Below are 12,565 nucleotides of genomic sequence, written 5' to 3' on the forward strand. Positions count from 1 at the left end.
AGGGCAATGATGGGGCATAGAATTGGGCAACAGAGGGCAGGAGGGGTGGTCAGGGCAATCAAGCTAAATGGAGGGCAGTAGAAGCACATTGGACCATACATGGCAGGAGGGATGTGGTTGATGACTGGACTTAAACAACAGAGAGTAGGGAGGTGGTAGATGGGGCAAAAAGCTAGCTGTTCAGGTCAGGCAGAAGGACAGTGGCAAAACAACAGCCCACAGGTCTGTACTGGGGGAACAGGGACATGGACCTGGACAATGGATGACAAGGAGGGGCAGGAGTAGCAAGCTTGGGTGGGGGCAGAACAATGCCAGGCTAGGCCCTGAGTCCAACCCCCCTAGGATGCATTGCAAAGGGCTTCTAACTTAACCTTAAGAACCCCAAGAAATTCACTGAAAAAAATAAAGATTACAGGGACGTTATCGTAAGGAAATTGAAATTCACTGAAAAATCAAAGGTTACAGGGATGTTGCAGTTAGTTTCAGAAGTTGCATGCACAAAACCATAGAAATCCAACTGTTATAGTTAGAATTTTTTCAAGTAATAATCACTTCATGCCCTAACATAATTATAACTCACTCCCTCGCCATCACTCTTAATTACCCCAGATATTACATCACCCATGACATCTTTTATAATGTCATTGATAATATCACTATAACATTTGCAATAAATATATTGATAGTGCCCCCGTCATGCACAGTTTTCTCATTAATAATTTTACTGCAAATGTTACAGTGATATTATAATTGATGGATATCCCATCCACCAAAATCTAAATCTCATAGGATGAAATGGGATTTAGATTTCAGTAGATGGGATATACGTTACCATTGTGACGGAGTAACTCATTCACCAATATCTAAATCAGCCACTTAATGTTAGACCAGTGAAGCAATATCCATGAATGTAAACGTTATGTTGGATATGTAAGATTGATGTACCAAAATACAACACATTTTTCAATATCAACAAGCAATCATAACTTATTGGTTAGAGACAAGATGTTATCACTACTCAGCTAACCAGAAAGAAATCATATAAGTTAAGATAAGGGATAAAAGGCAAGATCTTAAAGTTGCAGAGCTGTGTGCAAAAAAAATAAAATGCATTAGGATTCGAAAAAGACTGCAACCCAAAGATCATCCCAGCAATGTCCATAAAATAAGACTTTTAGATTGAATCTGTTAGGTTAGGGTGGCAAAATACAGGAAATCATTCAATACAAACTGGCAAGTATAACATATCATTTAAAATTCAGTTTTACAAATATACTATATAGCTACCCTAAGGCTATGATTAGGCTGGTTGAAATGTATATTTCCTTCTTAGTCTTAAAGTAGAGGAAATATAATTTAGTACACCCATTCCTGATGTGTAAAAAAATTATTTTGAGTTAAAATAGGACATAAAAAGCAAGCACTCAATCAATGGGTATCTGGGTGTGATACAATGTGCAAAATGCACAAAGTGTGTCATAGATTAGGATGAAACAGCATCACAAGAGCAGCATGGTAATAGGGCAAACCAAGAACCTGACAAGGGAAATGCTAGTAAAAGGTTTGCCGAATTTAATCTTTGATTTGTGAGGTAAAATCTGTGCTCAGTAATCATTGTCTAAGTTAAATACAGTTCTAAACCCGTGGTGGTAGAAATAGACATGTATTGTAAATTTGAAAACATGTCAAGTGATTTGACTATTCTGGCATTTTCCTTGTCAGTAAGGAACCTTTGCTTTACCAGCTCCTTGGTGTGAGACTTATTACGTCCTGGGGAGTCAAAAAATAGGCTCAAACCTAAATGACAGAAAGTGTTCCTAATGTACGGTTGTCAGAGGCTAGCAGTCATATTGTTTAATTTAAGACAGTCTGCTAATACCTTTTGGGAAAAATTGGTCTCAGGAGTGGCCCATAATTTCAACCATGATAATAAAGGGGCCAGTCTTACTTGATCCTCCAAATAACCTAAGCTAAGTTCAAGCTGCATAATAAACTGGTCGTGGATTTTGAGGTGGCCAAAAGTCTACACAAAAATGTCTTTATAGCTGCCTGCAAGTTACCCACTCTGGCATATCCCGTTCCATATGTACCAGCTGAAAGACATTCACTCTTGTATAATGTAGACATCTAAGTGGCTTGTAGCCTAACTTATTGGCAAACCTGCAGTTCAATTCACGGGATGCCATGATTTTCAGGGTTCTCTGGTTGATTACCCTATCCCACATCAAATTAGCATTGAGTAGAATACCAAGAGAATTAAAAATAGATACCTTAACAATAGGAGTCTCCCCAATAAAAAAGCTTTTGGATCCTGTGTGTTTTTTGGACAACAAATCAATATAAAAAGGTTTTAACGATTGACAATTATATTAAGATCCCTCTTAAAATCAGTAAAGATGTTGAAAAGAGCCTGTATTCCATTGGTGCGGAGTTCTGCACCTTAGGAGGCAATGGGAAAAATTTGAAAAAATGGATACGAAATCAAGCAATGTTCTCACAAGTGTCACCTTCTTTTTTAGGTTGAGGTAGTGGAGAGGTCCAAAGTTACATCCAGAGAAGTTCAGGCTGTTCCCCGTTTGAGTGGGAGCAGCAGCTGAAGTTCCTGGAGCTGGTGGACAAAGGAGAAGGGGACCACTTGGAGCTACACTGCACAGAGGTACTTAAAGGTAAGCCTGCTTGGTCCCCTTGGAGGTGGGAGGTTGCAAGGGCTTAGGGACCATGAGATCACAGCTGGTTTGTCAGTGCGGGGGCAAGGGAGGCAAGGTGCAGCACAGATAGGTCAGCCGGGCATTGTGAGTTTTGGAGTCCTTGGGATCTGGGGCAGGCAGATTTGATGGTGGATTGCAGGTCAGCGGGCCACTCAAGGATTGGATGTCCTGATGTTCCTCTACAGGTGCTTGCCCCTGTGTTTTGGGAGTCAAAAATGGACTCTGCTTCTGGTGTTCAACATAGGTGTGAGACCTCAGCTGCGATGGTTGAGTCCTTGGAGCAGCAGGCAGGGTTTGGCGCCTTTTTCTTTGTGCAGTAGGACTTCAGTTCTCGTACCTTAGGTCTTTTTTGACTTGGTCTTCTTGTGTCCACCAAATCTAAAGCTCTTGGTCAGGAGATGCCTTCTAAATATTGCATTTAGGGAGTGAAAGGGGAAGTACCTGGTAGTAGCCAATGGGCCACCTACCTTAGGGTGGCTCCATCCACTAAGTGACCACTTCCTGGCGGAAGGGATTACATCCCTGACCCTGGCTGGCTATTTTTCTTACCATCTAAGTTAGAGGAAAATGAATTGGAATGGCCACCTCTTCGGCCACGCCTGAGGGATGGTGCAGGCTGAGGGTGGCCACTCCTATTCTTGCTAAGTTTCCTGTTGATTTTCCCAGTAAAGTCAGGGTAGAACCATTGGATTGCCTTCTGCTGCCAGCAGCTGAGGCAGGGGGTTAAATGTCAAAGGCAGCTAGGCCTTTGAAGCTAACTGCTGGAGGTGTGACACCTCCGCCAAGGAAAGACTTTGGGGGTTATTTTGACCACCAGGGTAAATGTTTCGGTCCCACCACCAACAGGCTGGCGGTGCAGAGCACCACATTATGAGTGAGGCAGGCTGGCCTCTGCCAACCCGCCACATCTTCACTCATACCGCCATGGCAGTCGGAACCGCCAGGCAAGTGATGATCATCTCCGACTCATCGATCCACAAAAAAACGCTGGCTGTATTAGGAGCTGGCTTTCCACCATGGTTTCTGCAGTGGTAGCACCACCACAAATTCCATGGCTGAAAGGCTACCAGTGACAGGGAATTTCTTCCCTGTCACCGGTAGACGGCTCCCCCACCGCCCAGCAAGCACTATACCCGCCCACCCCCGTTCAACCACAGCACCGCCCTCCCCCACCCCAGCCACAACGTCCATGTCTTCTCCGCTCCCCCTGCAGCCACAACACCCCCCTCCCCGCATACATGCACACAGACACCCACATGTACCACACATATATCCATTCACCACACTTACATACACGCATCCACTCACACAAGTCCATACATGCATTCACAACAACATTCATACATGCATTCGAGCATGCATCCATACACGCATTCACAACAACATTCATACACGCATTCAAGCACGCATCCATACACGCATTCTCAACATTCATACACGCATTCAAGCGCACATCCATACACGCATTCACAACAAAATTCATACACGCAATCAAGCATGCATATTCACACACATCCAAACATGCATGCTCACTAGCATACACACTTACATGCAGACATGCAGACACCGCACTCACTCACACACACACGCACACAACACCCCCACCGTCCCACCCCCTCCCCTGTTGGATGATCACCTTACCTGTTCCAGGGAGAAGGTTGTCTGGCAGGGAACGTGAAGGGGCACTTCCACCTCGGCAGCGCCTCCCCAGCAGGATACTGCCAGGTCGTATATGGGCCCATAATATGGCGGGCTGTGTCCTACTGGTGGGCCAGGGCCAGTGGTGGAACCGCCAGAGCACCTCTGCCCGCCAGCACAACTAATGCTGGATTTCCACCCAAAGTGTGAGGGAAATCCAGCAGTGCCCGTAATATGGTGGGCAGGAGACCACCAGCACTGGCGATCTCCTGGCACCCGCAGTTTTGGCGTCTTCATGGAAGACCACCAAAGTCATAATAAGGGCCTTTGCCTTCTGCCTCCTGAGAGCAAAGGCTCTTATCCCAAGAGTTCAAAATTGTGTCTAGTGGTGGCAGGCTGGTTAAGACCAGTCAGTAACCATGCTTAAGCTGTTGGTTTTTGCAGGGGGTACCTCTAAGGTGGCCTCTGGGTACATTTTATAATAAATCCTGTGCTGGCATCAGTGTGTATTTATTATTCTGAGTTGCTTGATAACAAACATCCCAGGGTTCAGAGATGCCATGATGTAGCTTTGGAATTAGTAGTGACCAGTGTCCAACACATGCATTTGATATGGCTTCCTTGTACATTTACTATGTCGAAAAATTGGCAAAGACTCAGTAGAGGCATATCTGCTCATGCACATATATGCCCTCACATGCATTATAGTGCACTCTGCTTTACGGCCATAAAACCTACCAGGGGAATGACATACCTATATTGCATGCAGCATTAGTGGACATGGCACCTATGGTGAGTGTCATGTCGAATTTGCAACTTTGGGTACACCTTGTCATGTACTTGCAGGGGCAGTTTGCTTGAGGCTGGTGTGGGGCCTCGCAGAATGGCACAATTGGTGTTGCAGCTCTGGGAGGCCCTCTTCAGTACTTATGCCCTAGCTACCAAGAGTACCATTTACTAGGGACTTTCAAGTGTGACTGAAGTGCCAATCACAGTACAGTTTTAAGGAAAGAGTGCTGGCCCATGGAACCTGTTTGGCAGGGGCCCAGGGCACTTACAGTTCAAAACCACATCATGCTCCAGGCAAAAGGTGGGGGGCTAACCATGTGAAAAGAAGCACTTTCTCACAACCCGAAAGGCTGATACTGGTTCTAAGGCAATTATATGAAATAGGAATAAAAAAGGTGCCAATATACACCTCTGCCTTGATCCTCCTATAACCCTTAGGGGATGAGTGCAGTAATAATTTTGAGTATATCACACTTTCGTTGTTGTGTTTCAGTGGAGGGGCCTACAAAGCACCAGCTTGTTCCATCGGTTCTTATAATTTCCCTCTGTCAACTATGTCAAAAGCACAGGAGAGGTCTATTTAAGTCATATGTATGGCACCTCTCCTGGCTTTGACATATTTCCTTAATATTAGAGATAGGTTTAGCGCTTGTTACACAGTGCCTAGACCGGGCTAGAACACATATTGAGGTTTCTAGAAAAAGGAGTTAGCCTTGGCCCAGTCTTCCAGTTTACCCAGAATTACTTACCCTAATATTTTGACAGAAGAATCTAAAATGAAATGGACAGTAACATGCTGGGAAGTTCCTATCTCCGCATTTTACCAAGTCCAATAATTGACTTTGTAGATGTTTCCTAAGCGAAATAGGCAATATTAAATTTTATATTGTATCCCCATGCTTTCAAAGGGAACAGCTATCCCTGCTACAGTGAAAATAGCTTTTGGGGTCTTGCAGCTACAAGCACATGTTCAACATTAAGGGGCATATTTATACTCCGTTTGCGCCGAATTAGCGTCGTTTTTTTTTACGCAAATTCGGCGCAAAACTAACGCCATATTTATACTTTGGCGCTAGACGCGTCTAGCGCCAAAGTATGAGTAAAGAGCGTCATTTTTTAGCGTGAACGCCTTCCTTGCGTTAATGAGATGCAAGGTAGGCGTTCCCGTCCCAAAAAATGACTGCGCCGCAAATGCGTCGTATTTATACTCCCGGGCAAAAATCACGCCCGGGAGTTGGCGGGGCAGAAAACCCCGCATTTGCGCCACTTTTTAACGCCTGGGTCAGGGCAGGCGTTAAGGGACCTGTGGGCTCAAAATGAGCCCACAGCTGCCCTCCCATGCCCCCAGGGACCCCCCCTGCCACCCTTGCCCACCCCAGGAGGACACCCAAGGATGGAGGGACCCACCCCAGGGACATTCAGGTAAGTTCAGGTAAGTATAATTTTTTATTTTTGTATTATTTTTTTTGGCATAGGGGGGCCTGATTTGTGCCCCCCTACATGCCACAATGCCCAATGACCATGCCCAGGGGACAGAAGTCCCCTGGGCATGGCCATTGGGCAAGGGGGCATGACTCCTGTCTTTACTAAGACAGGAGTCATGTAAATGGCGTCTGGGCGTCGTTTAAAATGGCGCAAATAGGGTTAAGACGATTTTTTAGCGTCCACCTGACTTGCGCCATTTTTAAGACGCCCTAACGCCATTTTTCCCTACGCCGGCGCTGCCTGGTGTACGTGGTTTTTTTCCACGCACACCAGGCAGCGCCGGTCTGCTTGCGCCGGCTAACGCCATTCAATAAATACGGCGCCCGCATGGCGCTTCAGAATGGCGTTAGCCGGCGCAAAAAATTTTTACGCTCAACTGCGTTAGCGCAGTTTAGCGTCAAAAAGTATAAATACGGGCCTAAACTTTTAAATACCATGCATACCGAATTAATGGGTAGTAAGGCTTACTAAGGGGTGACATTCATATTTAAAAGATCGTTTGGGCCTGTTAAAAGGGGTCATTTTATCAGGTCGAAATTGAAATTTTAAAAGTGCACAGATAGGCTACAGTGGTAGGCCTTCAGTACGGTCTGCACTATCATTGTAGTCGGTGGCACCATGGATGTTGCTGTCCCCAAGTGACATTTAACTTGAAGGCCCTGAGTACACTTTGTACAATATACAAGGGACATATATGTAAATTAAGGGCCGTATTTATACTTTTTGGCGCACAACTGCGCCAACGCAGTTGTGCGTAAAAAAATTTAACGCCGGCTAACGCCATTCCAAAGCGCCATGCGGGTGCCGTATTTGTGGAATGACGTTAGCCGGCGGAGCTGCCTGGTGTGCGTAAAAAAAAATGACTTACACCAGGCAGCGCCGGCATAGGGGAAAATGGAGCTTGGGCGCCAAAAAATGGGGCAAGTCAGGCTGAGGCAAAATTTTCGCCTCAACCCGATTAGCGCCATTTTTTTTGACTCCCAACCCCCATTGAAATGACTCCTGTCTTAGCAAAGACAGGAGTCATGCCCCCTTGCCCAATGGCCATGCCCAGGGGACTTCTGTCCCCTGGGCATGGTCATTGGGCATAGTGGCATGAAGGGGGGCACAAATCAGGCCCCCCTATGCCACAAAAAAAATAATAATAAAAAAATACTTACCTGAACTTACCTTAAGTTCCCTGGGATGGGTCCCTCCATCCTTGGGTGTCCTCCTGGGGTGGGCAAGGGTGGCAGGGGGTGTCCCTGGGGGCATGGGAGGGCACCTCTGGGCTCCTTCCGAGCCCACAGGTCCCTTAACGCCTGCCCTGACCAAGCGTTAAAAAATGACGCTAAAACGACTGGACGTCATTTTTTTTGACCCGCCCACTCCCGGGCGTCATTTTTGCCCAGGAGTGTAAATACGGCGCACATGCCTCAGAGTCATTTTTTAGACGGGAACGCCTACCTTGCATATCATTAACGCAAGGTAGGTGTCCTCGCTAAAAAATGACGCAAACTCCAAGATCTTTGGCGCTAGACGGGTCTAACACCAAAGTATAAATATGGAGTTAGTTTTGCGTCGGAATTGCGTAAAAAAAAACGACGCAATTCCGGCGCAAACAGAGTATAAATCTGCCCCTAAATATCCCAGTTGTGATTATAGCCAGTTTCATAATGTGTTAGGTTTCAGGGCACATGCACTTGGACCTTATATGTACTGATTAGTAGAGCCCCAGTCACAGATACAAAAAACAGCTTTATCAGTCCAAAAATATGGGGGCCCAATCATACAAAAAGAAACCTTTTCCTCCAGCCTCTTGCTGATGATTTATTGAGCCCTTATTAACTTGTGTCATGATTAGTGGATCCACTGGCCAGGGTTCTGTGTGTTGGTGTTCCCTTTAATGCTCCTTTATTACAGAGGAGCAAATCAATTCACGATTAATATCTCATTCAAATGTGTAGTCTCTATCACTACACTGAAATAATCTCCAAATGTTCTTTAATTTAGGCACATCAAGCACACTCTCAAAGCGTTCTCTGGTTTGCATGAATTTCTGCCAGGTTGCATGCCCCGAGTCATGTTAAATGGTAGTGGTGCCTGGTACCATTCATAATGTGCTTTGAAGAACTGTTCCTTTTACTTCAAAACTTACTAGAGTGGGCCATCATTTTGATAATATACATTCACAAATGTCACAACTGTCATGTTAACATTCCACTACTAATTAATTTTTCATCTAAACATCACTATATTATTAAGCAACTCCCTTCTGTCTTCTGGAAAATTGTATTCATTTTAAACATCACTTTTTTCCTAAAGATATTGCCTAAGCCTCTATAATTTGTGATGTCGCAGGTATGTATTTCCTGACCCACTCAAAGTTTCTTAACCTCTTACTGCTGGGCCTCCCCCCCAAAACCCCCATTTCTGAGCCCTTTTTTGGCTATTTGTGGTAGTTCGTGCTTAGGCCTTCATAACTTTTTGTCCACATAAGCTATCCATGCCAAATCTGCGTCCTTTTTTTACAACATCCTAGGGATTCTAAAGGTACCCAGAGTTTCTGGTTTCACCTGGAGGAGACCAAGAAATTAGCCAAAATAGACCTAAAATTTAATTTTCTTCAAAACATTGGGAAAAAAGGGCTGCCAAAGATGGCTTGTGGTTTTTTCCCTGAAAATGGCACCAACAAAGGGTTTGTGGTGCTAAAATCCCCATCTTCCCAGCATTCAGGAACAGGCAGAAATGAATCAGAAAACCACATTTTGCAACACAATGTTGGCATTTTACTGGGACATACTTCATTTTTACAATTTTTGGTGCTTTCAGCCTTCTTCCAGTTAGTGACAGGAATGGATGTGAAACCAATACTGGATCCCGGAAAGCTAAGCATTTCTGGAAAGTAGACAGAATTCTGAATTCAGCAAGGGGTCATTTGTGTAGATCCTACAAGGTTTTCCTACAGAAAATAACAGCTGAAATAGAACAAAAATGAAATTGAGCTGAAAACAACAGCCATTTGTCTTTATGTTTTACTCTGTAACTTTTTCCTGCGATGTTAAATTTTTGAAAGCAATATACCGTTACGTCTGCTGGACGCTTCTGGTTACGGGGATATATAGGGCTTGTAGGTTCATCAAGAACCCTAGGTACCAAGAGCCAATAAATGAGCTGCACCTTGCAATAGGTTTTCATTCTGTACCGGGTATACAGCACTTAATTTGCTGGAATATAAAGAGTGAAAAATAGGTATCAAGAAAACCTTTGTATTTCCAAAATGGGCACAAGATAAGGTGTTGAGAAGCAGTGGTTATTTGCACATCTCTGAATTCTGGGGTGCCCATACTAGCATGTGAATTACCGGGCAGTTTTCAAATTAACGTCTTTTTTTACACACTGTTTTACATTCGGAAGTAAAAAAGGTAGAGAAAGACAAGGGGCAATAACACTTGTTTTGCTATTCTGTGTTTTCCTAAGTCTCCATATAAAAATGGTACCTGACTTGTGTGGGTAGGCCTAGTGCCCGCTACAGGAAATGCCCCAAAACACAACGTGAACACATCACATTTTCCAAAAGAAATCAGAGCTGTTTTTTACAAAGTGCCTATCTGTGGATTTTGGCCTGTAGCTCAGTCGCCAACTAGGGAAACCTACCAAACCTGTGCATTTTTTAAAACTAGACATCTAGGGGAATCCAAGATGGTGTGACTTGTGGGGCTCTCCCCAGGTTCTGTTACCCAGAATCGTTTGCAAACCTCAAAGGTTGGTAAAAAAACACTTTTTTTCACTTTTGGGTGACAGAAACTTCTGGAATCTGAGAGGAGCCACAAATTTCCTCCTACCCAGCGTTCCCTTAAGTCTGTCGATAAAAATGGTACTTCATTTGTGTGGGTAGGCCTAGTGCCCGCAACAGGAAATGCCCCAAAACACAACGTGGATACATCACGTTTTCCAAAAGAAATCAGAGCTGTTTTTTACAAAGTGCCTAGCTGTGGATTTTGGCCTGTAGCTCAGCTGGCCACCTAGGGAAACCTACCAAATCAGTGCAGTTTTGAAAACTAGACACCTAGGGGAATCCAAGATGGGGTGACTTGTGGGTCTCTCACCAGGTTATGTTACCCAGAAATCTTTGCAAACCTCAAAAGTTGGCAAACAAAACACTTTTTTCTCATATTTCGGTGACAGAAACTTCTGGAATCTGAGAGGAGCCACAAATTTCCTCCTATCCAGCGTTCCCCCAAGTCTCCCGATAAAATTGGTACCACACTTGTGTGGGTAGGCCTAGTGCCTGCGACAGGAAATGCCCCAAAACACAATGTGGACACATCACATTTTCCAAAAGAAATCAGAGCAGTTTTTTACAAAGTGCCTAGCTGTGGATTTTGGCCTGTAGCTCAGCCATCACCTAGGGAAACCTACCAAACCTGTGTATTTTTGAAAACAAGACACTTAGGGGAATCCAAGGTGGAGTGACTTGTGAGGCTCTCACCAGGTTATGTTACCCAGAATCCTTTGCAAACCTCAAAAGTTGGCAAAAAAACACTTTTTTCTCATATTTCGGTGACAGAAACTTCTGGAATCTGAGAGGAGCCACAAATTTCCTCCTATCCAGCGTCCCCCAAGTCTCCTGATAAAAATGGTAGCACACTTGTTTGGGTAGGCCAAGTGCCCGCGACAGGAAATGCCCCAAAACACAATGTGGACACATCACATTTTCCAAAAGAAATCAGAGCCTTTTTTTTACAAAGTGCCTAGCTGTGGATTTTGCCCTGTAGCTCAGCCGCCACCTAGGGAAACCTACCAAACCTGTGCATTTGTTATAACTAGACACCTAGAGGAATCCAAGATGGGGTGACTTGTGAGGCTCTTACCAGGTTATGTTACCCAGAATCCTTTGCAAACCTCAAAAGTTGGTAAAAAAAAACACTTTTTCTTCACTTTTTGCGTTCCCCCAAGTCTCCCAATAAAAATGGTACCTCACTTGTGTGGATAGGCCTAGTGCCTGCGACAAGAATGGATCACACAAGGGTCAATGGCAGTCCTTGCATGAGGGCTACTGTTAACCCTGGAGTGATCCATTCCTGTCGCAGGCACTAGGCACAGGCACACAAGCAGGGTTGTGTTTTTATCAGGACAAGTGGAGAAACACTGGGTGGTAGGAATTTTGAGGATCCCTACACATTCTTGTAGTTTCTGTGATAAAAAAGGAAGGAAAAATAGTGGTTTTAATCAACCTTTCACTTTTGCAGGATATTCTGGGTAAGAAAACTTTGTGAAATCCAAACACGCCACACTTACGTGGGCTGCCTTGGGTGTCTAGTTTTCAGAAATGTCTGCGTTTGGTAGGTTTCCCTATATGGCTGCCAAGCCCAGGATCAAATACTTAGGTGACTGTCTTAAAAAACGAGGCTGTTTTGTGATAGGTAATTTTAATGTCTCCACAATCCGTTTTGGGTACTTCCCTGTTGTGGTCGCTAGCCCACTCACTAAAGTGAGGCTGTTTTTCACTGGAGACTTAGTGAAACGCCTAGTGGTAGACAATTTGTGGCTCCCTGCAGATCCCTGGACTTCTGTTCATTTGAATGCAAGACAAATGTGTTTTTTAAGCCCATTTTGTGATTTCAAGGGGATTCTGGGTGAAGGAAAACTGGTGAGAGCCACGCACGTCCTGCACCCTTGACCTCCCCTGGTACTAGTTTGTTAAAGTTAACCAACCACTCACACTGGTTGGTTTTAGCACCTCCAGAAATTATGGTTTCAAAGCATGAATACTTATCAAAGTATCTGAATACTGAAATCAAGCCTTCTGAAGGTGCACCATAAAGCCACGTCCAGGCACCAACCTGTTTATGGTCCATGCACATGCTATTCACGCACAACAAACAACCCTTTCATACCGCCGGCCACGGGCCCAATCCAACCAAACACTGCACTCACATTAACTTACCGCTGCCAGACACGGG

The sequence above is a fragment of the Pleurodeles waltl genome, chromosome 11 (assembly GCF_031143425.1).
Source record: "Pleurodeles waltl isolate 20211129_DDA chromosome 11, aPleWal1.hap1.20221129, whole genome shotgun sequence".
Lineage (NCBI taxonomy): Eukaryota > Metazoa > Chordata > Amphibia > Caudata > Salamandridae > Pleurodeles > Pleurodeles waltl.